Here is a 25,000-nt window from a genome sequence, read left to right as displayed (position 1 = left end):
GGGCAGCGGGAGCAACTTGCATCCCCATGCCCAGCCAGAGTTCCAGGGTGATTGCAGGTAGGTCCCGGTGGGGTGGAAGGGGGTCAGCGGGAGCAAACTGCATCCCCATGCCCAGCCAGAGTTCCAGGGTGATTGCAGGTAGGTCCCGGTGGGGGGGCAGCGGGAGCAACCTGCATCCCCATGCCCAGCCAGAGTTCCAGGGTGATTGCAGGTAGGTCCCGGTGGGGGGGCAGCGGGAGCAACCTGCATCCCCATGCCCAGCCAGAGTTCCAGGCTGATTGCAGGTAGGTCCTGGTGGGGGGCAGCGGGAGCAACTTGCATCCCCATGCCCAGCCAGAGTTCCAGGGTGATTGCAGGTAGGTCCCGGTGGGGTGGAAGGGGGTCAGCGGGAGCAAACTGCATCCCCATGCCCAGCCAGAGTTCCAGGGTGATTGCAGGTAGGTCCCGGTGGGGGGGCAGCGGGAGCAACCTGCATCCCCATGCCCAGCCAGAGTTCCAGGGTGATTGCAGGTAGGTCCTGGTGGGGGGCAGCGGGAGCAACTTGCATCCCCATGCCCAGCCAGAGTTCCAGGGTGATTGCAGGTAGGTCCTGGTGGGGGGCAGCGGGAGCAACTTGCATCCCCATGCCCAGCCAGAGTTCCAGAGTGATTGCAGGTAGGTCCCGGTGGGGGGGGGGGGCAGCGGGAGCAACCTGCATCCCCATGCCCAGCCAGAGTTCCAGGGTGATTGCTGTTGGGTCCGGTGGGGTGGAAGGGGGTCAGCGGGAGCAAACTGCATCCCCATGCCCAGCCAGAGTTCCAGGGTGATTGCAGGTAGGTCCTGGTGGGGGGGCAGCGGGAGCAACTTGCATCCCCATGCCCAGCCAGAGTTCCAGGTTGATTGCTGGTAGGTCCCGGTGGGGTGGAAGGGGGTCAGCGGGAGCAAACTGCATCCCCATGCCCAGCCAGAGTTCCAGGGTGATTGCAGGTAGGTCCCGGTGGGGGGGCAGCGGGAGCAACCTGCATCCCCATGCCCAGCCAGAGTTCCAGGCTGATTGCTGGTAGGTCCTGGTGGGGGGGCAGCGGGAGCAACTTGCATCCCCATGCCCAGCCAGAGTTCCAGGGTGATTGCAGGTAGGTCCTGGTGGGGGGCAGCGGGAGCAACTTGCATTCCCATGCCCAGCCAGAGTTCCAGGGTGATTGCAGGTAGGTCCTGGTGGGGGGCAGCGGGAGCAACTTGCATCCCCATGCCCAGCCAGAGTTCCAGGGTGATTGCTGGTAGGTCCCGGTGGGGGGGCAGCGGGAGCAACCTGCATCTCCATGCCCAGCCAGAGTTCCAGAGTGATTGCAGGTAGGTCCCGGTGGGGGGGCAGCGGGAGAAACTTGCATCCCCATGCCCAGCCAGAGTTCCAGGGTGATTGCAGGTAGGTCCCGGTGGGGTGGAAGGGGGTCAGCGGGAGCAAACTGCATCCCATGCCCAGCCAGAGTTCCAGGGTGATTGCTGGTAGGTCCCGGTGGGGTGGAAAGGGGGTCAGCGGGAGCAAACTGCATCCCCATGCCCAGCCAGAGTTCCAGGGTGATTGCAGGTAGGTCCCGGTGGGGGGGCAGCAGGAGCAACTTGCATCCCCATGCCCGGCCAGAGTTCCAGGGCCAGAGTGTGACGGCAGGCAGCATAGGCCGGGGCAAAGTTCCAAGGCGGCGTGGAGAGGACTAGGCCACAGATAAGGGGATCCTTTCGTGAACAAACAGCAGTGAAAATACAAAGGCCCAAATGTCAAAGAATGGCATTTGTGCTACTGAAAGTGAAACATTTAAAATCAAGTGAAAGTGGGGTATGTTCACAAATGTCAGAGGCGGTGATGAGCAGCAGAGGCAGGCCGGGGCAGAGTTCCAGGGCTAGGAGTGTGACGGCAGGCAGCGTAGGCCGGGGCAGAGTTCCAGGGCGGTGGGGAGAGGACTAGGCCTCGAGATATGGAGATCCATTTGGTGACCAAGCAGCAGTGAAAATAGAAAGGCCCAAATGTCAAAGAATGACATTTCTGCTACTGAAAGTGAAACATTTGAAAGTGAAACATTTAAAATCAAGTTAAAGTGGGGTTTGTTCACAAATGTCAGAGGCGGTGGTGAACAGCAGGGGCAGGCCGGGGCAGAGTTCCAGGGCCAGGAGTGTGATGGCAGGCAGCGTAGGCCGGGGCAGAGTTCCAGGGCGGTGGGGAGAGGACTAGGCCTCATTCCAAGGAGATCCATTTGGTGACCAAACAGCAGTGACAATAAAAAGGCCCAAATGTCAAAGAATGACATTTCTGATACTGAAAGTGACACATTTAAAATCACGTTAAAGTGGGGTATGTTCAAAGAATGTCAGAGGCGGTAATGAGCAGCAGATGCAGGCCGGGGCAGAGTTCCAGGTGCCTGGAGTGTGAAGGCAGCACAGGCCGGGGCAGAGTTCCAGGGCCAGGGGTGTGACGGCAGGCAGCGTAGGCCGGGGCAGAGTTCCAGGGCGGTGGGGAGAGGACTAGGCCTCGAGATATGGAGATCCATTTGGTGACCAAGCAGCAGTGAAAATAAAAAGGCCCAAATGTCAAAGAATGGCATTTCTGATACTGAAAGTGAAACATTTAAAATCAAGTTAAATTGGGGTATGTTCAAAGAATGTCAGAGGCGGTAATGAGCAGCAGATGCAGGCCGGGGCAGAGTTCCAGGTGCCTGGAGTGTGAAGGCAGCACAGGCCGGGGCAGAGTTCCAGGGCCAGAGTGTGTGACGGCAGGCAGCGTAGGCCGGGGCAGAGTTCCAGGGCGGTGGGGAGAGGACTAGGCCTCAATCCAAGGAGATCCATTTGGTGACCAAGCAGCAGTGAAAATAAAAGGCCCAAATGTCAAAGAATGACATTTCTGCTACTGAAAGTGAAACATTTGAAAGTGAACCATTTAAAATCTAGTTAAAGTGGGGTATGTTCAAAAATGTCAGAGTCGGTGGTGAACAGCAAAGGCAGGCCGGGGCAGAGTTCCAGGGCCAGAGTGTGACGGCAGCACAGGCCGGGGCAGAGCTCCAGGGCCAGGGTGTGACGGCAGGCAGCGTAGGCCGGGGCAGAGTTCCAGGGCGTTGGGGAGAGGACTAGGCCTCAAAATAAGGAGATCCATTTGGTGACCAAGCAGAAGTGAAAATAAAAAGGCCCAAATGTCAAAGAATGACATTTCTGCTACTGAAAGTGAAACATTTGAAAGTGAACCATTTAAAATCTAGTTAAAGTGGGGTATGTTCAAAAATGTCAGAGTCGGTGGTGAACAGCAAAGGCAGGCCGGGGCAGAGTTCCAGGGCCAGAGTGTGACGGCAGCACAGGCCGGGGCAGAGTTCCAGGGCCAGAGTGTGTGACGGCAGGCAGCGTAGGCCGGGGCAGAGTTCCAGGGCGGTGGGGAGAGGACTAGGCCTCAATTTAAGGAGATCCATTTGTTGACCAAGCAGCAGTGCAAATAAAAAGGCCCGAATGTCAAAGAATGACATTTCTGATACTGAAAGTGAACCATTTAAAATCAAGTTAAAGTGGGGTATGTTCACAAATGTCAGAGGCGGTGGTGAACAGCAGGGGCAGGCCGGGACAGAGTTCCAGGGCCAGAGTGTGACGGCAGGCAGTGTAGGCCGGGGCAGAGTTCCAGGGCGGTGGGGAGAGGACTAGGCCTCAATTTAAGGAGATCCATTTGTTGACCAAGCAGCAGTGCAAATAAAAAGGCCCGAATGTCAAAGAATGACATTTCTGATACTGAAAGTGAACCATTTAAAATCAAGTTAAAGTGGGGTATGTTCACAAATGTCAGAGGCGGTGGTGAACAGCAGGGGCAGGCCGGGACAGAGTTCCAGGGCCAGAGTGTGACGGCAGGCAGTGTAGGCCGGGGCAGAGTTCCAGGGCGGTGGGGAGAGGACTAGGCCTCAATTTAAGGAGATCCATTTGTTGACCAAGCAGCAGTGCAAATAAAAAGGCCCAAATGTCAAAGAATGACATTTCTGATACTGAAAGTGAACCATTTAAAATCAAGTTAAAGTGGGGTATGTTCAAAAATGTCAGAGGCGGTGGTGAGCAGCAGAGGCAGGCCGGGGCAGAGTTCCAGGGCCAGGGGTGTGACGGCAGGCAGCGTAGGCCGGGGCAGAGTTCCAGGGCGGTGGGGAGAGGACTAGGCCTCGACATAAGGAGATCCATTTGGTGACCAAACAGCAGTGAAAATAAATAGGCCCAAATGTCAAAGAATGACATTTCTGCTACTGAAAGTGAAACATTTAAAATCAAGTTAAAGTGGGGTATGTTCACAAATGTCAGAGGCGGTGGTGAACAGCAGGGGCAGGCTGGGGCAGAGTTCCAGGGCCAGGAGTGTGATGGCAGCACAGGCCGGGGCAGTGTTCCAGGGCCAGAGTGTGACGGCAGGCAGCGTAGGCCGGGGCAGAGTTCCAGGGCGGTGGGGAGAGGACTAGGCCTCAATCCAAGGAGATCCATTTGGTGACCAAACAGCAGTGAAAATAAAAAGGCCCAAGTGTCAAAGAATGACATTTCTGATACTGAAAGTGAACCATTTAAAATCAGGTTAAAGTGGGGTATGTTCACAAATGTCAGAGGCGGTGGTGAACAGCAGGGGCAGGCCGGGACAGAGTTCCAGGGCCAGAGTGTGACGGCAGGCAGTGTAGGCCGGGGCAGAGTTCCAGGGCGGTGGGTGAGAGGACTAGGCCTCAATCCAAGGAGATCCATTTGGTGACCAAACAGCAGTGAAAATAAAAAGGCCCAAGTGTCAAAGAATGACATTTCTGCTACTGAAAGTGAAACATTTGAAAGTGAACCATTTAAAATCAAGTTAAAGTGGGGTATGTTCACAAATGTCAGAGGCGGTGGTGAACAGCAAAGGCAGGTGTGATCGCAATGAGGTCACTTTACGCCTTGATCTCCATGCAGGTTCAAATCAGGTGGGGGGGGGGGGGTGCGAGCTCGGAGAAGCAACAGATACACTGAGACGTTTCTCAAGGTAAAAATCCTTCTGACTTTATTTGCAGAGACACAGAGTTTATATAGTAAAAATATCACATGACTACGTGCAGACACACATTTAATCATTTACATTCTTGTGGTTTCTTCCCTTGTGATCTATGTCACAATGTACATTGTTCTTATCTCTAGTTGTTAATCTGGTGTCTGGTCCTTATCTTATCTTGGCTGTATGCACAGAACTCAAACATCAAACATCAAACATCAAACAGACTCCTTTGTGTCTGGTAAGTCCTTGTAGGGCCCCAATTTCTACTATCTACAGAATGTCTGCAAATCTATTCCATTACCTTTCAATAATACCCAACATATATTCTAATACATGTTCTTCTCTTCAGCATTGCACTCTTTGAGGTCCCAGATACATTATACATATATTTATTCCATAACAATCCCTCCTTTTGTGATTTTACCAACACCTAAATTCCAATGCTACTTCTATCTCCTGATAGCAAGGCTTCGATCCATTTCTTCACTTGATTCACACAGGTATGTAGGTGGGGTAATCTCACAACATTCTTTCATCATAATGTATAGGCCTCTGATTGAATGCTTCCCTTATTTTGCAAAATGTATAACAATTAAAACATGTAAGCAATATAAACAATATTATGAAACATATCAAGGGTTGGAATAACACATGCAGTATCTTAGTGGCAGTGGGGGAAAATCCTGTAAATATGTCATACCAATGATGGGCACTAGCATCTTTTATTGCTGACAATAAATTTATTACTTCCTTAGCTGCTATTGTAGCCAATATTTTCACTTTACTTAGAGTTACATTATGGGCTGCTATCAATTTCTTTACGTCTTTAGACTTTTGTAACACTTGTTTTAACCCTTCCAGTGGCAAACTAAAATTTCCATAGGGCAAAGGTTCAGGTACCCATACAGTGGACATTATTTCTTCTAAAGTAGGCAGGAACACTATAGTTTGGTTCCCCCAAGTCAAATGCGTCACATTGTATAGACATCCTGAAAATGGTCCTATGAGATTAAACTGGCTAAGGGTCTGCTTGTCGTTAGTTATTAAACATACATGCTGTGGACCTACTTCAATATAAACCTGTAGGTTAGCTTCTGGGATTATAGTGAGTGCGCATACATTATCCTGGTGCTGCATTAGACAGGGTTCATATATCCCTGACTGTTCATTACATACATATCCTTGCTCTGTTAATTGGCACAAATCTATATTCCTTGTCTTATTTTGAGAATCTATGTGTGTTCCTTTCATTTCTGGCATCCAATATTGTCCTAATAATGTCACCGGATCAATCATTACCATTGGCATAACAATAAATTTGCATAATAGAGTAGGATTTTTCACATTGAATGCTATTAGTCTTCCTGCACACCATTTAGGGGCACACTCAGTATACTCAGGCTGTAACAATAACCACGTATCATTTCTCTCTCTTACGGGCAGAATGTCTGTCCATTGCCTAACATGACTACTAAACAATTTATTCTTAAAATTATTCATCTGTTCTTGTTGCCACATCGTTTTAAGCGTACATACTGTCCAATTTACAAAAGTTGATACATTCTGTAATGTTCTATATTCGGTTAGCATACTTTCATTAAAAACATTTAGAAACAGTTCATCTATAGCTAACCCTTTCTGTTGTATGGCAAAGGTAGTAGGTAACCATGAGGCACCTATCCTTAATGCAGTAGATGTGTCGTCTCCCACTGAGTTTCATTTGTTCATAACTGTTTCTAACTGTATACCATTCAATACTCCTAATCCCGTTCCTACCCCTCCTAATAGCGTGTCATACCATTCTCTTTTTTGTCTATGACAGCTGGGGGATTCAGGGAAGGAAATATTGAAGTGTACATTCTCTTTCTGCTGTTGGGTTACAGCGCTCTTACAAGTGTGTGGGATTCTTTCCAGACTTTGTACTGTTATATGTGGCTTAAAACTATCTCTTAAAATTGTTATCAAGAATACAAAATATCTTCTATTTCTTATTTGGCTATTATTCATACATAATATCATCCCATCAGTTTCTTTTATTACAATCGTAGAGTTGAGCCTCTCCTTGTTGCATCTTTAATATATCTTATTTATCATTTCGTTTCTATTTTTACTGGTTGTATATTTCTATAGATACTGTAAATCTGGTTCATAACAACAAAACAACAGCCGTCTCTTCTTGTATGCTAATGTTGGCTGTTTTGTCTATGTGAAGGTACACAGTCCCTCCATGTGGTCCTTTTCTCCAAGTCCCTTCGGTTGTAGTCACATTTGTAGTATAACACGGGGCATTGGCCTTACAGGTGTAGTTACCCTGCTTTCTATCCACTGTGGCATTCGCCCACCCTGTCCTGAACTGTTCCAGTGATTCTGTACTGATTACGTGTACAGGAGTAGCAGTTCTGCCTTTTTGTATAAGAGCACACGCAACAACCGCCGCAACAACCGCAAAGATCTTCATTCTTCTGGCTGAAGAACCTTTTTACAATGACTGGCGTGAATCCAGCTTGCCTTTCCTTCGAGCTTCACTGAGGTGCTTGTAACGAGTAGGACTTGAAAAGGACCATCAAATCTTGGGTCTAGACTTTTCCTCACGTGTCTTTTGACAACGACCCAATCTCTTGGTTCTAGCTTATACGTCCCTTCAACTGAATCAGGACCTGGAATGGAAGCAAAGACTTGTGCATGCACCTTGGTCAATTGTTTGTTCAGCGTTTATACATAATCTGTTAGTCTACCATACTGCATTTGGAGCACCTGTGGAAAATAACATCCTAATCTGGGAGCCGACCCAAATAAGATCTCATATGGGCTGAGACCTGTTCTTTTTGTGGGCGTATATCTTACTGAGAACAAGGCTAATGGTAGACACTCGGTCCATGGTTTCCCGGTTTCTACCATTGCTTTTTGGATTTTCAATTTGAGAGTCCCATTTAGTCTCTCAACCTTCCCACTACTTTGTGGATGGTATGGTGTATGTAGGGCTTGACTTATGCCTAGAGCTGACAACACATAGTTCATGATTTCACCCGTAAAATGAGTTCCTCTGTCGCTCTCCATCATCTCTGGAACTCCATATCTGCACACCACCTCGTTGATCAGTTTCTTTGCTGTGGCTACGGCTGTAGCTTTGGTTACTGGAAATGCTTCTGGCCATCCTGAAAAGAGATCAATACAAACAAGCACATACTCATAGGTACCAACTTTGGGTAATTGAATATAGTCTATCTGCAGTCTCTGGAACGGATATATAGGTCTGGGTGTGTGCTTCTGTGGTACTTTTACAGTTCTTCCAATATTATGTGTTGCACAGATCATGCATCCTTGTGTAAAACTGCTGGCCATCACACTAAACCCTGGGGCATACCACACCTTGTTTACCAAGTCCATCATTGCCGTTTTTGACTGGTGTGTCTCTCCATGTGTTATCTGGGCCATCATTGGGAACATTGTCTTAGGCAGGCACAGTTTATTCTGGCACTGCCAGAGGCCATCTTTTCGTAGCGTTGCTCCTTGGGCCGTCCACTTGTCTTTTTCTTCTTCTGTTGCTTGTCCTTGAAGTTGTTGCAGTAGTTCCGGGCTTACAGCTGGTCTTGTTTCCTCTGGATCTTTTATCTGACATACGGCTGCTAACACGGGTAGCTTCTGTGCTGCTTGCTTTGCCGCTTCGTCTGCCAGGGCATTTCCCCTTTTGTCTCTGGTGAACTCACCTTAGTGTGAGCTTTAATTTTTACTACTGCTACTTCTGTGGGTAACATCAGGGTCTCCATCAAGTATTTTACAAAGTCTGCATTCTTTTCAGGTGTACCTGCAGAGGTCAAAAACTGTCTTGCCCTCCATATGGGGCCATAATCGTGTGCAATCCCAAAAGCATATCGAGAGTCAGTGTATATATTTGCTGTCTTTCCTTCTGCATGTTGGCATGCTGCTGCCAGGGCCTTAAGCTCCGCTTCTTGTGCTGAGCGGGACGCTGGTAAGGAGGCTGCTTCTAGGACTACATCTTCGGTGGTTACTGCATATCCTGTAAGAAAAGATCCTTCTACACAATACCTTGAACCATCCACAAAGAGTATTAGGTCTGGGTTTTGGAGTGGGGTATCTTTTACATGTGCGAACCCCACTGTTTCCTGGTCCATAAGGGCCATACAATCATGTTCATCAGTTTCAGGCAAAAATTGTGACCATACTTTACCTACGTCTTCTCCCCCTTGCTCCAAAGGCAGTAAGGTAGCTGCGTTCAATGTAGTACAGCTATGGAGTGTGACCTGCTCAGGGAGAAGGAGTGCACAGGTTAATCTCAAATGTCTTGCAGTTGACAAATGAATATACAAGTTTTGTTTTGCCTTCTCCCTCATAAACTCGTGTGAGTGACGTCACCTCGCCTCCTATGTAACTTTGCTGGAGGGGGATGGTCTCTTACACATAAACCAAAATTGTACCTGATCAGTTCCTTCACCCTTCCCCCTTTGTGGACTCTGCGAGAGTGATGTAGCAGAGTTCAAAACTACATCTCAACATAACACTAATTTAACCCCTTGTAATGTACAACAGCCTGAAACAAAAATGACTTTTTCCTGACAAACATGTTATCTTTACAATGACATAACTCATGTGTGAAATCAAAAACAAAACAATTGTAGTTAGTTATTCAATAAAACAGAAAATATTATCTCTGATAACATTAATTACTGCAAACCAATAAACAGTATAACGGTGGGGGCACATACATTTTCAATACCCCGTGTCTCACAGTATCTGTAGTTTAATACATCTGAATTATCAAAACACATGAAATCTGATCACATCATAACACATAATTATCGTAACTTTTATAACCAACAGCGCTTGCGCAAAAGAGAAGAAATTTATTTCGGTTTGTAGACATTACTGATATATATATATCTCAGCAGTGCATATTGAGATCCCTTTGTCTCATCAGCCCTGCAGACTGCACCCAGTCAGCCCCCCTCCTCCTCCTCCCAAACACAGCACACTTTAGAAAGGAGGGAGGGGGGTCACAAACTCACAGCTTCTCACAATCTTAACACTTTCAATGCCGGCAAAACAACATACGTATCTGCAATCATTCATCACACCATTGTATAAGAATTATCTACGTTAATGTTTAACCGTACAATCTGACGGCCACCATCTCTATATTATGATGACGTGTTGCTTCATCAGTGAACTAAAACTGGAACTTCTGTAAATAGAAAAAAAACACTACAAATGACAAAATTAACAAGGTGATTATTTCATACTGATTTGGTTGGGCCGGGCGTGGCCACATCAGGGGCAGGGGGGGGGGGCAGCCTCTCCCATTGGAAACAGTGCGCAGGGGGTTTCCCACCAACAATGAGGACACACTCAACATGAGGTACGGACGCCATTACCGGGCGTCGGCTGGTCCTGTTTTCTAATACATACAAAATGACACAAAGTCATACAAAATATCTATTTCAGCATTTAATGTTGTGTCCATTCATTTCAAGAACAAGATTACATTTCTTATCTCACTAGCAGCTGTTCTTCACCTCCCCCTTCTCTTGTCACACAAGTTGATTCTAAATTATACCATATGGGAATTTACTATAAGGTCATTTGCAACTTTAAAACAACTACTACTTCTATCACTTCCTTTGCTTTAAACTTTACTTTATAAAATATGAATTTCCTCTGACAACCTCCTGCACTTTTACTTCAGTGTATTAACATTACATACATTTGTAGGCTCTTTGTTGCTTTCTAAAAGATGCTACAATCCATCTACTCCAATCTGCTTTGTCATTTGACTCTGTGTGGTTCTGGATTTACAATCCCCTAATAAATTTACACCATTTTAACAGGTGCTTGCTAATTCACTATCCAACTGAGCCAAATTACAACCAACTAAACAATAATCCCACAAAGGATCTGCTCATTATATCATCTATATTTTTCCAGATCTAATCTTCCCGCTTTTCCCATTCCACATGCCTTCATTAACTGATTCGTTCCTTGCGTTGCCTTTTTACCTTCTCTTTCTGCTACTGCCTGTTTGGCTGTCAGTCCTTGTGGGTGCTCATCTCGTAATAGGAACACCAAGTTCCCCATAGTTATAAGTGGTCGCCTATGGGCAGACCCTAAGTTACGTAGGGGGTAATTTTACTTATCCCCTCGAAACTTCTTACTAGGAACACCAAGTTCCTCATCTTGTGACTGTAAGTGGTGGCCTTTTTTGGCACACCCTAAGTAATTCAAGGGGTAAGTTTCCTGATAGGCAAATTTCTTTCTTGCCTATTTTCGACAGTTACTTATCCACTTGATACTTCTTATACTTCTTCCACTCTGGCCAGAGGATCTTTCCCTTTCACAGTCCTTTTATAACTTTCCTCGTCTGAGACACCACTCAAGGAGATATCCTCCACACCATAAGAGTAATATGACAAATATTCCTAATCCAAATAACAAGGCAAACGTAAAATCAAGCTGTTCATTTGACATGCCGGATTATCAGATTGCAGAAAATTCTGGAATTTTGAGCTGAAAATCAGTGCATGATAATCCCCGCAAGTACCTCAATGCTGTACACACATTTTCGGTATTTTGCCAGATTATCAGATTGCACAAAATTTTCGATTTTCGGGCTAAAATTTAGCCTATCATAATCCCCGTAGTCACCTGAAGCATGTACACATGTTTCTGGTAATTTGCCGGATTATCGGAAGTTTTTTCCAAAAACAATTTCCTTATTCTAAAATGCATTTGTGACACAAAACTGGGTTCCTACAACATTCATACAAATACTGTCATGGAGATCAGGCACTTTATCCTGAGGGTAGGATTACATATAGACTTGACCAGATTTTTACACTAAAAATACCCTCATGTGGCCCCTCTATTCCTCAGGAGTACTACCGGGAAGGTGACCTACCAGACAGGAAGGTGCAGAGCAGAGTTTGTAAGAATTAAGTCTTCTTACCTTGCTGCAGCAGTGGTCTGCACGTTCCTTCGTCCGGGAGGTCGCCATTCAAGTCCCGGGAGATCCCCTAGGTGGGGTGCCGTCCTTCTGGTCAAGTCCCTGTTCGGGCGCCAATTTCTGTGATCGCAATGAGGTCACTTTACGCCTTGATCTCCATGCAGGTTCAAATCAGGTGGGGGGGGGGGGGTGCGAGCTCGGAGAAGCAACAGATACACTGAGACGTTTCTCAAGGTAAAAATCCTTCTGACTTTATTTGCAGAGACACAGAGTTTATATAGTAAAAATATCACATGACTACGTGCAGACACACATTTAATCATTTACATTCTTGTGGTTTCTTCCCTTGTGATCTATGTCACAATGTACATTGTTCTTATCTCTAGTTGTTAATCTGGTGTCTGGTCCTTATCTTATCTTGGCTGTATGCACAGAACTCAAACATCAAACATCAAACATCAAACAGACTCCTTTGTGTCTGGTAAGTCCTTGTAGGGCCCCAATTTCTACTATCTACAGAATGTCTGCAAATCTATTCCATTACCTTTCAATAATACCCAACATATATTCTAATACATGTTCTTCTCTTCAGCATTGCACTCTTTGAGGTCCCAGATACATTATACATATATTTATTCCATAACACAGGCCGGGGCAGAGTTCCAGGGCCAGAGTGTGACGGCAGGCAGTGTAGGCCGGGGCAGAGTTCCAGGGCGGTGGGTGAGAGGACTAGGCCTCAATCCAAGGGGATCCATTTGGTGACCAAGCAGCAGTGAAAATGAAAAGGCCCAAATGTCAAAGAATGCCATTTCTGCAACTGAAAGTGAAACATTTGAAAGTGACACATTTAAAATCAAGTTAAAGTGGGGTATGTTCAAAAATGTCAGAGGCGGTAGTGAACAGCAGAGGTAGGCCGGGGCAGAGTTCCAGGGCCAGGGGTGTCACGGCAGGCAGCGTAGGCCGGGGAAGAGTTCCAGGGCGGTGGGGAGAGGACTAGGCCTCAATCCAAGGGGATCCATTTGGTGACCAAGCAGCAGTGAAAATGAAAAGGCCCAAATGTCAAAGAATGCCATTTCTGCAACTGAAAGTGAAACATTTGAAAGTGACACATTTAAAATCAAGTTAAAGTGGGGTATGTTCAAAAATGTCAGAGGCGGTAGTGAACAGCAGAGGTAGGCCGGGGCAGAGTTCCAGGGCCAGGGGTGTCACGGCAGGCAGCGTAGGCCTGCGCAGAGTTCCAGGGCGGTGGGGAGAGGACTAGGCCTCAATCCAAGGAGATCCATTTGGTGACCAAGCAGCAGTGAAAATAAAAAGGCCCAAATGTCAAAGAATGACATTTCTGCTACTGAAAGTGAAACATTTGAAAGTGAAACATTTAAAATCAAGTTAAAGTGGGGTATGTTCAAAAATGTCAGAGGCGGTAGTGAACAGCAGAGGTAGGCCGGGGCAGAGTTCCAGGGCCAGGGGTGTCACGGCAGGCAGCGTAGGCCGGGGAAGAGTTCCAGGGCGGTGGGGAGAGGACTAGGCCTCAATCCAAGGGGATCCATTTGGTGACCAAGCAGCAGTGAAAATGAAAAGGCCCAAATGTCAAAGAATGCCATTTCTGCAACTGAAAGTGAAACATTTGAAAGTGACACATTTAAAATCAAGTTAAAGTGGGGTATGTTCAAAAATGTCAGAGGCGGTAGTGAACAGCAGAGGTAGGCCGGGGCAGAGTTCCAGGGCCAGGGGTGTCACGGCAGGCAGCGTAGGCCGGGGAAGAGTTCCAGGGCGGTGGGGAGAGGACTAGGCCTCAATCCAAGGGGATCCATTTGGTGACCAAGCAGCAGTGAAAATGAAAAGGCCCAAATGTCAAAGAATGCCATTTCTGCAACTGAAAGTGAAACATTTGAAAGTGACACATTTAAAATCAAGTTAAAGTGGGGTATGTTCAAAAATGTCAGAGGCGGTAGTGAACAGCAGAGGTAGGCCGGGGCAGAGTTCCAGGGCCAGGGGTGTCACGGCAGGCAGCGTAGGCCGGGGAAGAGTTCCAGGGCGGTGGGGAGAGGACTAGGCCTCAATCCAAGGGGATCCATTTGGTGACCAAGCAGCAGTGAAAATGAAAAGGCCCAAATGTCAAAGAATGCCATTTCTGCAACTGAAAGTGAAACATTTGAAAGTGACACATTTAAAATCAAGTTAAAGTGGGGTATGTTCAAAAATGTCAGAGGCGGTAGTGAACAGCAGAGGTAGGCCGGGGCAGAGTTCCAGGGCCAGGGGTGTCACGGCAGGCAGCGTAGGCCGGGGCAGAGTTCCAGGGCGGTGGGGAGAGGACTAGGCCTCGATCTAAGGAGATCCATTTGGTGACCAAACAGCAGTGAAAATAAAAAGGCCCAAATGTCAAAGAATGACATTTTTGATACTGAAAGTGAACCATTTAAAATCAAGTGAAAGTGGAGTACGTTCAAAAATGTCAGAGGCGGTGGTGAACAGCAGGGGCAGGCCGGGGCATAGTTCCAGGGCCAGAGTGTGACGGCAGCACAGGCCGGGGCAGAGCTCCAGGGCCAGAGTGTGACGGCAGGCAGCATAGGCCGGGGCACAGTTCCAGGGCCAGAGTGTGACGGCAGGCAGCGTAGGCCGGGGCAGAGTTCCAGGGCGGTGGGGAGAGGACTAGGCCTCGAGATAAGGTGATCCATTTGGTGACCAAGCAGCAGTGGAAATAAAAAGGCCCAAATTTCAAAGAATGACATTTTTGATACTGAAAGTGAAACATTTAAAATCAAGTTAAAGTGGGGTACGTTCAAAAATGTCAGAGGCGGTAATGAGCAGCAGAGGCAGGCCGTGGGCACAGTTCCAGGGCCAGAGTGTGACGGCAGCACAGGCCGGGGCAGAGTTCCAGGGCCAGAGTGTGACGGCAGGCAGCATAGGCCGGGGCACAGTTCCAGGGCCAGAGTGTGACGGCACGCAGCGTAGGCCGGGGCAGAGTTCCAGGGCGGTGGGGAGAGGACTAGGCCTCGAGATAAGGAGATCCATTTGGTGACCCAACAGCAGTGAAAATAAAAAGGCCCAAATGTCAAAGAATGACATTTCTGCTACTGAAAGTGACACATTTAAAATCAAGTGAAAGTGGGGTATGTTCAAAAAATGACAGAGGCGGTAATGAGCAGCAGAGGCAGGCCGGGGCACAGTTCCAGGGCCAGAGTGTGACACTGTCCGCCGATAGATAACCCTTTGCACATTATCGTCATCATCATTATCAGCAGCAGTTGCTGTCAGCCAGCTCCAGAGTGTATGAGCGGCGTGTGCTGCCCATTGCAGCCCAGGGTAGAGGAGCCGTGTGCAAGCTGTGCATGCCCGGGGGCAACAGTGTATGAGCTCCTCAGCGCCAGCGGGGGGGGGGTCCCACTATGTCCCAAGCCGCCTGACATGTACTTCCGGTCGGCTAGGAGGTGGCATGTCAGCTGGGCTGTCAGCCAGCTCCAGAGTGTATGAGCGGTGTGTGCCTGCACCCGTGGGGGGGGGGGGGGGGGGGGATACAGGAGCCATGGGGAAGCTGTGCAAGACCGGGGGCAGCCGTGTACGAGCTCCGCAGCGCCCCTTGTGGACTTCCAGGGCAAGAGCGGTATGAGCGGCAAAGTCATGCCGACCTCCTGGAAGTCCCCGTCGGCCTCGCTCGCGGGTCGGTCCCGCTGGTTTTTTTACCTTCTTAATAAAAAAACTTTTTTTTTTTATGGTATTTTCTGAAGCCTCAAGCCCACCTGCATTTGCACGAGCAAGGCCACCTCGGTGACTCCTACCGAAAGCGGCCGGGAGCCATCTCCGTGTACGAGCGGCGTGTGCGGCGTGTGCCTGCCTATTGCACCCGTGGGGGGATAGAGGAGCCTTGTGGAAGCTGTGCCAGCCCGGGGGCAGCCCTGTACGAGCTCCACAGCGCCCGCGGCGAGTCCCGCCGTGTCCACCCGGCTGCCAAGCACTTCCGGTCCGCGAGTGATGCATGACAGCGGCCGGGAGCCAGCTCCGCCTATCAGCGGCGGTGTGCCTGCCTTCTGCACCCGTGGGGGGATAGAGGGGCCCCGTGGGAGCTGCTGCATGCCGGCAGCTTCCTTGTGGGAGCTCCACAGCGCCCGCGGTCCTCGGCGGACTTCCAGGGCAAGAGCGGTATGAGCGGCCACCTCATGCCGACCTCCTGGAAGTCCCCGTCGGCTTAGCTCGCGGGTCGGTCCCGCTGTTTTTTTTTTTACCTTCTTAATAAAAAAATCTTTTTTTTTTTATGGTACTTTCGGAAGCCTCAAGCCCACCTGCAGTTGCACGAGCAAGGACACCTCGGTGACTCCTACCGAAAGCGGCCGGGAGTCATCTCCGTGTACGAGCGGCGTGTGCGGCGTGTGCCTGCCTATTGCACCCGTGGGGGGATAGAGGAGCCATGGGGAAGCTGTGCCAGCCCGGGGGCAGCCCTGTACGAGCTCCACAGCACCCGCGGCGAGTCCCGCCGTGTCCACCCGGCTGCCAAGCACTTCCGGTCCGCGAGTGATGCATGACAGCGGCCGGGAGCCAGCTCCGCCTATCAGCGGCGGTGTGCCTGCCTTCTGCACCCGTGGGGGGATAGAGGGGCCCCGTGGGAGCTTGTGGATGCCGGCAGCTTCCTTGTGGGAGCTCCACAGCGCCCGCGGCGAGTCCCGTCGTGTCCACCCGGCTGCCAAGCACTTCCGGTCCGCGAGTGATGCATGACAGCGGCCGGGAGCCAGCTCCGCCTATCAGCGGCGGTGTGCCTGCCTTCTGCACCCGTGGGGGGATAGAGGGGCCCCGTGGGAGCTGCTGCATGCCGGCAGCTTCCTTGTGGGAGCTCCACAGCGCCCGCGGTCCTCTGCGGACTTCCAGGGCAAGAGCGGTATGAGCGGCCACCTCATGCCGACCTCCTGGAAGTCCCCGTCGGCTTAGCTCGCGGGTCGGTCCCGCTGTTTTTTTTTTTACCTTCTTAATAAAAAAATCTTTTTTTTTTTATGGTACTTTCGGAAGCCTCAAGCCCACCTGCAGTTGCACGAGCAAGGACACCTCGGTGACTCCTACCGAAAGCGGCCGGGAGTCATCTCCGTGTACGAGCGGCGTGTGCGGCGTGTGCCTGCCTATTGCACCCGTGGGGGGATAGAGGAGCCATGGGGAAGCTGTGCCAGCCCGGGGGCAGCCCTGTACGAGCTCCACAGCACCCGCGGCGAGTCCCGCCGTGTCCACCCGGCTGCCAAGCACTTCCGGTCCGCGAGTGATGCATGACAGCGGCCGGGAGCCAGCTCCGCCTATCAGCGGCGGTGTGCCTGCCTTCTGCACCCGTGGGGGGATAGAGGGGCCCCGTGGGAGCTTGTGGATGCCGGCAGCTTCCTTGTGGGAGCTCCACAGCGCCCGCGGCGAGTCCCGTCGTGTCCACCCGGCTGCCAAGCACTTCCGGTCCGCGAGTGATGCATGACAGCGGCCGGGAGCCAGCTCCGCCTATCAGCGGCGGTGTGCCTGCCTTCTGCACCCGTGGGGGGATAGAGGGGCCCCGTGGGAGCTGCTGCATGCCGGCAGCTTCCTTGTGGGAGCTCCACAGCGCCCGCGGTCCTCTGCGGACTTCCAGGGCAAGAGCGGTAGGAGCCTCCACCTCATGCCGACCTCCTGGAAGTCCCCGTCGGCCTAGCTCGCGGGTCGGTCCCGCTGTGGTTTTTTTTACCTTCTTAATAAAAAAACTTTTTTTTTTTATGGTATTTTCCGAAGCCCCAAGCCCACCTGCATTTGCACGAGCAAGGCCACCTCGGTGACTCCTACCGAAAGCGGCCGGGAGCCATCTCCGTGTACGAGCGGCGTGTGCGGCGTGTGCCTGCCTATTGCACCCGTGGGGGGATAGAGGAGCCTTGTGGAAGCTGTGCCAGCCGGGGGGCAGCCCTGTACGAGCTCCACAGCACCCGCGGCGAGTCCCGCCGTGTCCACCCGGCTGACAAGCACTTCCGGTCCGCGAGTGATGCATGACAGCGGCCGGGAGCCAGCTCCGCCTATCAGCGGCGTGTGCCTGCCTTCTGCACCCGTGGGGGGATAGAGGGGCCCCGTGGGAGCTTGTGGATGCCGGCAGCTTCCTTGTGGGAGCTCCACAGCGCCCGCGGCGAGTCCCGTCGTGTCCACCCGGCTGCAAAGCACTTCCGGTCCGCGAGTGATGCATGACAGCGGCCGGGAGCCAGCTCCGCCTATCAGCGGCGGTGTGCCTGCCTTCTGCACCCGTGGGGGGATAGAGGGGCCCCGTGGGAGCTGCTGGATGCCAGCAGCTTCCTTGTGGGAGCTCCACAGCGCCCGCGGTCCTCTGCGGACTTCCAGGGCAAGAGCGGTAGGAGCCTCCACCTCATGCCGACCTCCTGGAAGTCCCCGTCGGCCTAGCTCGCGGGTCGGTCCCGCTGTTTTTTTTTTTACCTTCTTAATAAAAAAACTTTTTTTTTTTATGGTATTTTCCGAAGCCCCAAGCCCCCCTGCATTTGCACGAGCAAGGCCACCTCGGTGACTCCTACCGAAAGCGGCCGGGAGCCATCTCCGTGTACGAGCGGCGTGTGCGGCGTGTGCCTGCCTATTGCACCCGTGGGGGGATAGAGGAGCCTTGTGGAAGCTGTGCCAGCCCGGGGGCAGCCCTGTACGAGCTCCACAGCACCCGCGGCGAGTCCCGCCGTGTCCACCCGGCTGACAAGCACTTCCGGTCCGCGAGTGATGCATGACAGCGGCCGGGAGCCAGCTCCGCCTATTAGCGGCGGTGTGCCTGCCTTCTGCACCCGTGGGGGGATAGAGGGGCCCCGTGGGAGCTTGTGGATGCCGGCAGCTTCCTTGTGGGAGCTCCACAGCGCCCGCGGCGAGTCCCGTAGTTCACCCGCCCGACATGCACTTCCGGTCCGCGACGGACTTCCAGGGCTCAAGCGGTAGGTGCGGCCACCTCATGCCGACCTCCTGGAACTCCCCCTCGGCCTGGCTCGCGTGTCTGTCTTCATTCACGTTTTGGAGGAAAAACCCTATGAGGTTTTTATTTTGGCCTTCAGCCAAGCAGCAGTTCCAGGAGGCCGGGCATTTTGGCACCTCCCACCGGTGTAATTGGCGAGGTGACACTTTTAGGGGTGTGAACATCTCCTACGCCTGAAATACTGTGAGAGGGAGAACTTGCTCCGCCTCCCAAGTCCAACACTTCCAGGACGAGAGGAGGGCGGGAGGCGTTCCCGGCTTAGGCCGAATGCTGCTTCCACGGCGATAGCGGCACCAAGCCGCCCTCTCACGCCGCTGCCCTGGATGTCCCCGTCGGCCTCGCTCGCTGGTCGGATCCGGTGTTTTTTTACCTTCTTAATAAAAAAATATTTTTTTTTTTTATGTTATTTCCTGAAGCCCCAAGCCCACCTGCAGTTGCACGAGCAAGGCCACCTCGGCAACTCCTACCGAAAGCCGTGAACGAGGAAGTACAAACGGGAGCTGCTCCCGTTCCAAGCCGAGAAGGACTTCCATGGTGTGACCGGTAGGTAGTGGCACCTCCTGCCGTCCTCCTGGAAGTCCCCGTCGGCCTGGCTCACGGCTCGGTCCCGCTGTGAGTTTTACCTTCATAATAAAAAACACTTTTTTTTTTTATGGTATTTTATGAAGTCCCAAGCCGACCTGCAGTTGCAGGAGCTCGGCCACCTCGGCAACTCCTACCGAAAGCCGTGAACGAGGAAGTACAAACGGGAGCTGCTCCCGTTCCAAGCCGAGAAGGACTTCCATGGTGTGACCGGTAGGTAGTGGCACCTCCTGCCGTCCTCCTGGAAGTCCCCGTCGGCCTCGCTCGCAGGTCTGTCTTCATTGACGTTTTGGAGAAAAAACCCTATGAGGTTTTTATTTTGGGCCTCAGCCGGGCAGCAGTTCCATGAGCCCGGGTACTTTGGCACCTTACCCCGGTGTATTTGAGGTGGGTGACACTTTTAGGGGTGTGAATATCTCCTTCACCTGAAATCCTGTGAGAGGGCATCTAGGTTTTGAGTTCCAAGTCCCAACGGTTCTTCCTAGCGGGAAGTCCTAACCGTTCCTGGCCGAGAGTGACTTCCAGGGTTTGAGCAATAGGTACCGGCCTGCCCTCTCACGGTGCCTCCTGGAAGTCCCCGTCGGCCTCGTTCGCTGGTCGGTCCGCTGCACCTTAACTTCCATGAAAGAAGTTTGGTGCATTCTTTCTGGAGTCCCAGGCCGACCAGCAGTTGCAGGAGCTCGGCCAGCTCTGTGACTCCAACCGAGTACCGTGAAGGAGGACGTGCTGCACGTTCTTGCGGGAGCTGCACCTGGTCCAACCCGAGAAGGACTTCCATGGTGTGACCGGTATGTAGTGGCACGTCATGCCGGCCTCCTGGAAGTCCCCGTCGTCCTCGCTCGCTGGTCGGTCCGCTGCACCTGAACTTCCACGAAAGAACTTTGATGCATTCTTTCTGGAGTCCCAGGCCGACCAGCAGTTGCAGGAGCTCGGCCACCTTGGCGGCTCCAACCGAACACCTTGAAGGAGGACGTGCTGCACGTTCTAGCAGGAGCTGCACCTGGTTCAAACCGAGAAGGACTTCCATGGTGTCACCGGTATGTAGTGGCACGTCATGCCGGCCTCCTGGAAGTCCCCGTCGGCCTCGTTCGCTGGTCGGTCCGCTGCACCTGACTTTCCATGAAAGAACTGTGGTGCATTCTTTCTGAAGTCCCAGGCCGACCAGCAGTTGCAGGAGCTCGGCCACGGTGGTGAGTCCAACCGAGTACTGTGAAGGAGGACGTGCTACACGTTCTAGCGGGAGCTGTACCTGGTTCAACCCGAGAATGACTTCCATGGTGTGACCGGTATGTAGTGGCACGTCATGCCGGCCTCCTGGAAGTCCCCGTCGGCCTCGCTCGCAGGTCTGTCTTCATTGACGTTTTGGAGGAAAAACCCTATGAGGTTTTTATTTTGGGCTTCAGCCGGGCAGCAGTTCCAGGAGCCCGGGTACTTTGGCACCTTACCCCGGTGTATTTGAGGTGGTGACACTTTTAGGGGTGTGAATATCTCCTTCACCTGAAATCCTGTGAGAGGGCATTTCTGCTCCGCGTTCCAAGTCCTAACGGTTCTTCCTAGCGGGAAGTCCTAACCGTTCGTGGCCGAGAAGGACTTCCAGGGAGTGACCGGTATGTAGTGGCACGTCATGCCGGCCTCCTGGAAGTCCCCATCGGCCTTGCTCCCTGGTCGGTCCGCTGCACCTGAACTTCCACGAAAGAACTTTGGTACATTCTTTCTGGAGTCCCAGGCCGACCAGCAGTTGCAGGAGCTCGGCCACGGTGGTGAGTTCAACCGAGTACTGTGAAGGAGGACGTGCTGCACGTTCTAGCGGGAAGCTATACCTGGTTCAACCCGAGAAGGACTTCCATGGTGTGACCGGTATGTAGTGGCACGTCATGCCGGCCTCCTGGAAGTCCCCGTCGGCCTCGTTCGCTGGTCGGTCCGCTGCACCTGACTTTCCATGAAAGAACTGTGGTGCATTCTTTCTGAAGTCCCAGGCCGACCAGCAGTTGCAGGAGCTCGGCCACGGTGTTGAGTCCAACCGAGTACTGTGAAGGAGGACGTGCTACACGTTCTAGCGGGAGCTGTACCTGGTTCAACCCGAGAAGGACTTCCATGGTGTGACCGGTATGTAGTGGCACGTCATGCCGGCCTCCTGGAAGTCCCCGTCGGCCTCGTTCGCTGGTCGGTCCGCTGCACCTGACTTTCCATGAAAGAACTGTGGTGCATTCTTTCTGAAGTCCCAGGCCGACCAGCAGTTGCAGGAGCTCGGCCACGGTGTTGAGTCCAACCGAGTACTGTGAAGGAGGACGTGCTACACGTTCTAGCGGGAGCTGTACCTGGTTCAACCCGAGAAGGACTTCCATGGTGTGACCGGTATGTAGTGGCACGTCATGCCGGCCTCCTGGAAGTCCCCGTCGGCCTCGCTCGCAGGTCTGTCTTCATTGACGTTTTGGAGGAAAAACCCTATGAGGTTTTTATTTTGGGCTTCAGCCGGGCAGCAGTTCCAGGAGCCCGGGTACTTTGGCACCTTACCCCGGTGTATTTGAGGTGGTGACACTTTTTAGGGGTGTGAATATCTCCTTCACCTGAAATCCTGTGAGAGGGCATTTCTGCTCCGCGTTCCAAGTCCTAACGGTTCTTCCTAGCGGGAAGTCCTAACCGTTCGTGGCCGAGAAGGACTTCCAGGGAGTGACCGGTATGTAGTGGCACGTCATGCCGGCCTCCTGGAAGTCCCCATCGGCCTTGCTCCCTGGTCGGTCCGCTGCACCTGAACTTCCACGAAAGAACTTTGGTACATTCTTTCTGGAGTCCCAGGCCGACCAGCAGTTGCAGGAGCTCGGCCACGGTGGTGAGTTCAACCGAGTACTGTGAAGGAGGACGTGCTGCACGTTCTAGCGGGAGCTATACCTGGTTCAACCCGAGAAGGACTTCCATGGTGTGACCGGTATGTAGTGGCACGTCATGCCGGCCTCCTGGAAGTCCCCGTCGGCCTCGTTCGCTGGTCGGTCCGCTGCACCTGACTTTCCATGAAAGAACTGTGGTGCATTCTTTCTGAAGTCCCAGGCCGACCAGCAGTTGCAGGAGCTCGGCCACGGTGTTGAGTCCAACCGAGTACTGTGAAGGAGGACGTGCTACACGTTCTAGCGGGAGCTGTACCTGGTTCAACCCGAGAAGGACTTCCATGGTGTGACCGGTATGTAGTGGCACGTCATGCCGGCCTCCTGGAAGTCCCCGTCGGCCTCGTTCGCTGGTCGGTCCGCTGCACCTGACTTTCCATGAAAGAACTGTGGTGCATTCTTTCTGAAGTCCCAGGCCGACCAGCAGTTGCAGGAGCTCGGCCACGGTGTTGAGTCCAACCGAGTACTGTGAAGGAGGACGTGCTACACGTTCTAGCGGGAGCTGTACCTGGTTCAACCCGAGAAGGACTTCCATGGTGTGACCGGTATGTAGTGGCACGTCATGCCGGCCTCCTGGAAGTCCCCGTCGGCCTCGCTCGCAGGTCTGTCTTCATTGACGTTTTGGAGGAAAAACCCTATGAGGTTTTTATTTTGGGCTTCAGCCGGGCAGCAGTTCCAGGAGCCCGGGTACTTTGGCACCTTACCCCGGTGTATTTGAGGTGGTGACACTTTTTAGGGGTGTGAATATCTCCTTCACCTGAAATCCTGTGAGAGGGCATTTCTGCTCCGCGTTCCAAGTCCTAACGGTTCTTCCTAGCGGGAAGTCCTAACCGTTCGTGGCCGAGAAGGACTTCCAGGGAGTGACCGGTATGTAGTGGCACGTCATGCCGGCCTCCTGGAAGTCCCCATCGGCCTTGCTCCCTGGTCGGTCCGCTGCACCTGAACTTCCACGAAAGAACTTTGGTACATTCTTTCTGGAGTCCCAGGCCGACCAGCAGTTGCAGGAGCTCGGCCACGGTGGTGAGTTCAACCGAGTACTGTGAAGGAGGACGTGCTGCACGTTCTAGCGGGAGCTATACCTGGTTCAACCCGAGAAGGACTTCCATGGTGTGACCGGTATGTAGTGGCACGTCATGCCGGCCTCCTGGAAGTCCCCGTCGGCCTCGTTCGCTGGTCGGTCCGCTGCACCTGACTTTCCATGAAAGAACTGTGGTGCATTCTTTCTGAAGTCCCAGGCCGACCAGCAGTTGCAGGAGCTCGGCCACGGTGTTGAGTCCAACCGAGTACTGTGAAGGAGGACGTGCTACACGTTCTAGCGGGAGCTGTACCTGGTTCAACCCGAGAAGGACTTCCATGGTGTGACCGGTATGTAGTGGCACGTCATGCCGGCCTCCTGGAAGTCCCCGTCGGCCTCGCTCGCAGGTCTGTCTTCATTGACGTTTTGGAGGAAAAACCCTATGAGGTTTTTATTTTGGGCTTCAGCCGGGCAGCAGTTCCAGGAGCCCGGGTACTTTGGCACCTTACCCCGGTGTATTTGAGGTGGTGACACTTTTAGGGGTGTGAATATCTCCTTCACCTGAAATCCTGTGAGAGGGCATTTCTGCTCCGCGTTCCAAGTCCTAACGGTTCTTCCTAGCGGGAAGTCCTAACCGTTCGTGGCCGAGAAGGACTTCCAGGGAGTGACCGGTATGTAGTGGCACGTCATGCCGGCCTCCTGGAAGTCCCCATCGGCCTTGCTCGTTGGTCGGTCCGCTGCACCTGAACTTTCACGAAAGAACTTTGGTACATTCTTTCTGGAGTCCCAGGCCGACCAGCAGTTGCAGGAGCTCGGCCACGGTGGTGAGTTCAACCGAGTACTGTGAAGGAGGATGTGCTGCACGTTCTAGCGGGAGCTATACCTGGTTCAACCCGAGAAGGGCTTCCATGGTGTGACCGGTATGTAGTGGCACGTCATGCCGGCCTCCTGGAAGTCCCCGTCGGCCTCGTTCGCTGGTCGGTCCGCTGCACCTGACTTTCCATGAAAGAACTTTGGTGCATTCTTTCTGAAGTCCCAGGCCGACCAGCAGTTGCAGGAGCTCGGCCAGCTTGGCGACTCCAACCCGAGTACCTTGAAGGAGGACGTGCTGCACGTTCTAGCGGGAGCTGCACCTGTTCCAACCCGAGAAGGACTTCCATGGTCTGACCGGTATGTAGTGGCACGTCATGCCGGCCTCCTGGAAGTCCCCGTCGGCTTCGCTCGCAGGTCTGTCTTCATTGACGTTTTGGAGGAAAAACCCTATGAGGTTTTTATTTTGGGCTTCAGCCGGGCAGCAGTTCCAGGAGCCCGGGTACTTTGGCACCTTACCCCGGTGTATTTGAGGTGGTGACACTTTTAGGGGTGTGAATATCTCCTTCACCTGAAATCCTGTGAGAGGGCATTTCTGCTCCGCGTTCCAAGTCCTAACGGTTCTTCCTAGCGGGAAGTCCTAACCGTTTGTGGCCGAGAAGGACTTCCAGGGAGTGAGGGGTAGGCACCGGCCCCCTCATGCCGGCCTCCTGGAAGTCCCCATCGGCCTTGCTCCCTGGTCGGTCCGCTGCACCTGAACTTCCACGAAAGAACTTTGGTGCATTCTTTCTGGAGTCCCAGGCCGACCAGCAGTTGCAGGAGCTCGGCC

Source organism: Rhinoderma darwinii, unplaced genomic scaffold (assembly GCF_050947455.1).
Source record: "Rhinoderma darwinii isolate aRhiDar2 unplaced genomic scaffold, aRhiDar2.hap1 Scaffold_761, whole genome shotgun sequence".
Taxonomy (NCBI): Eukaryota; Metazoa; Chordata; class Amphibia; order Anura; family Rhinodermatidae; genus Rhinoderma; species Rhinoderma darwinii.
Note: the sequence above shows the minus strand (reverse complement) of the source record.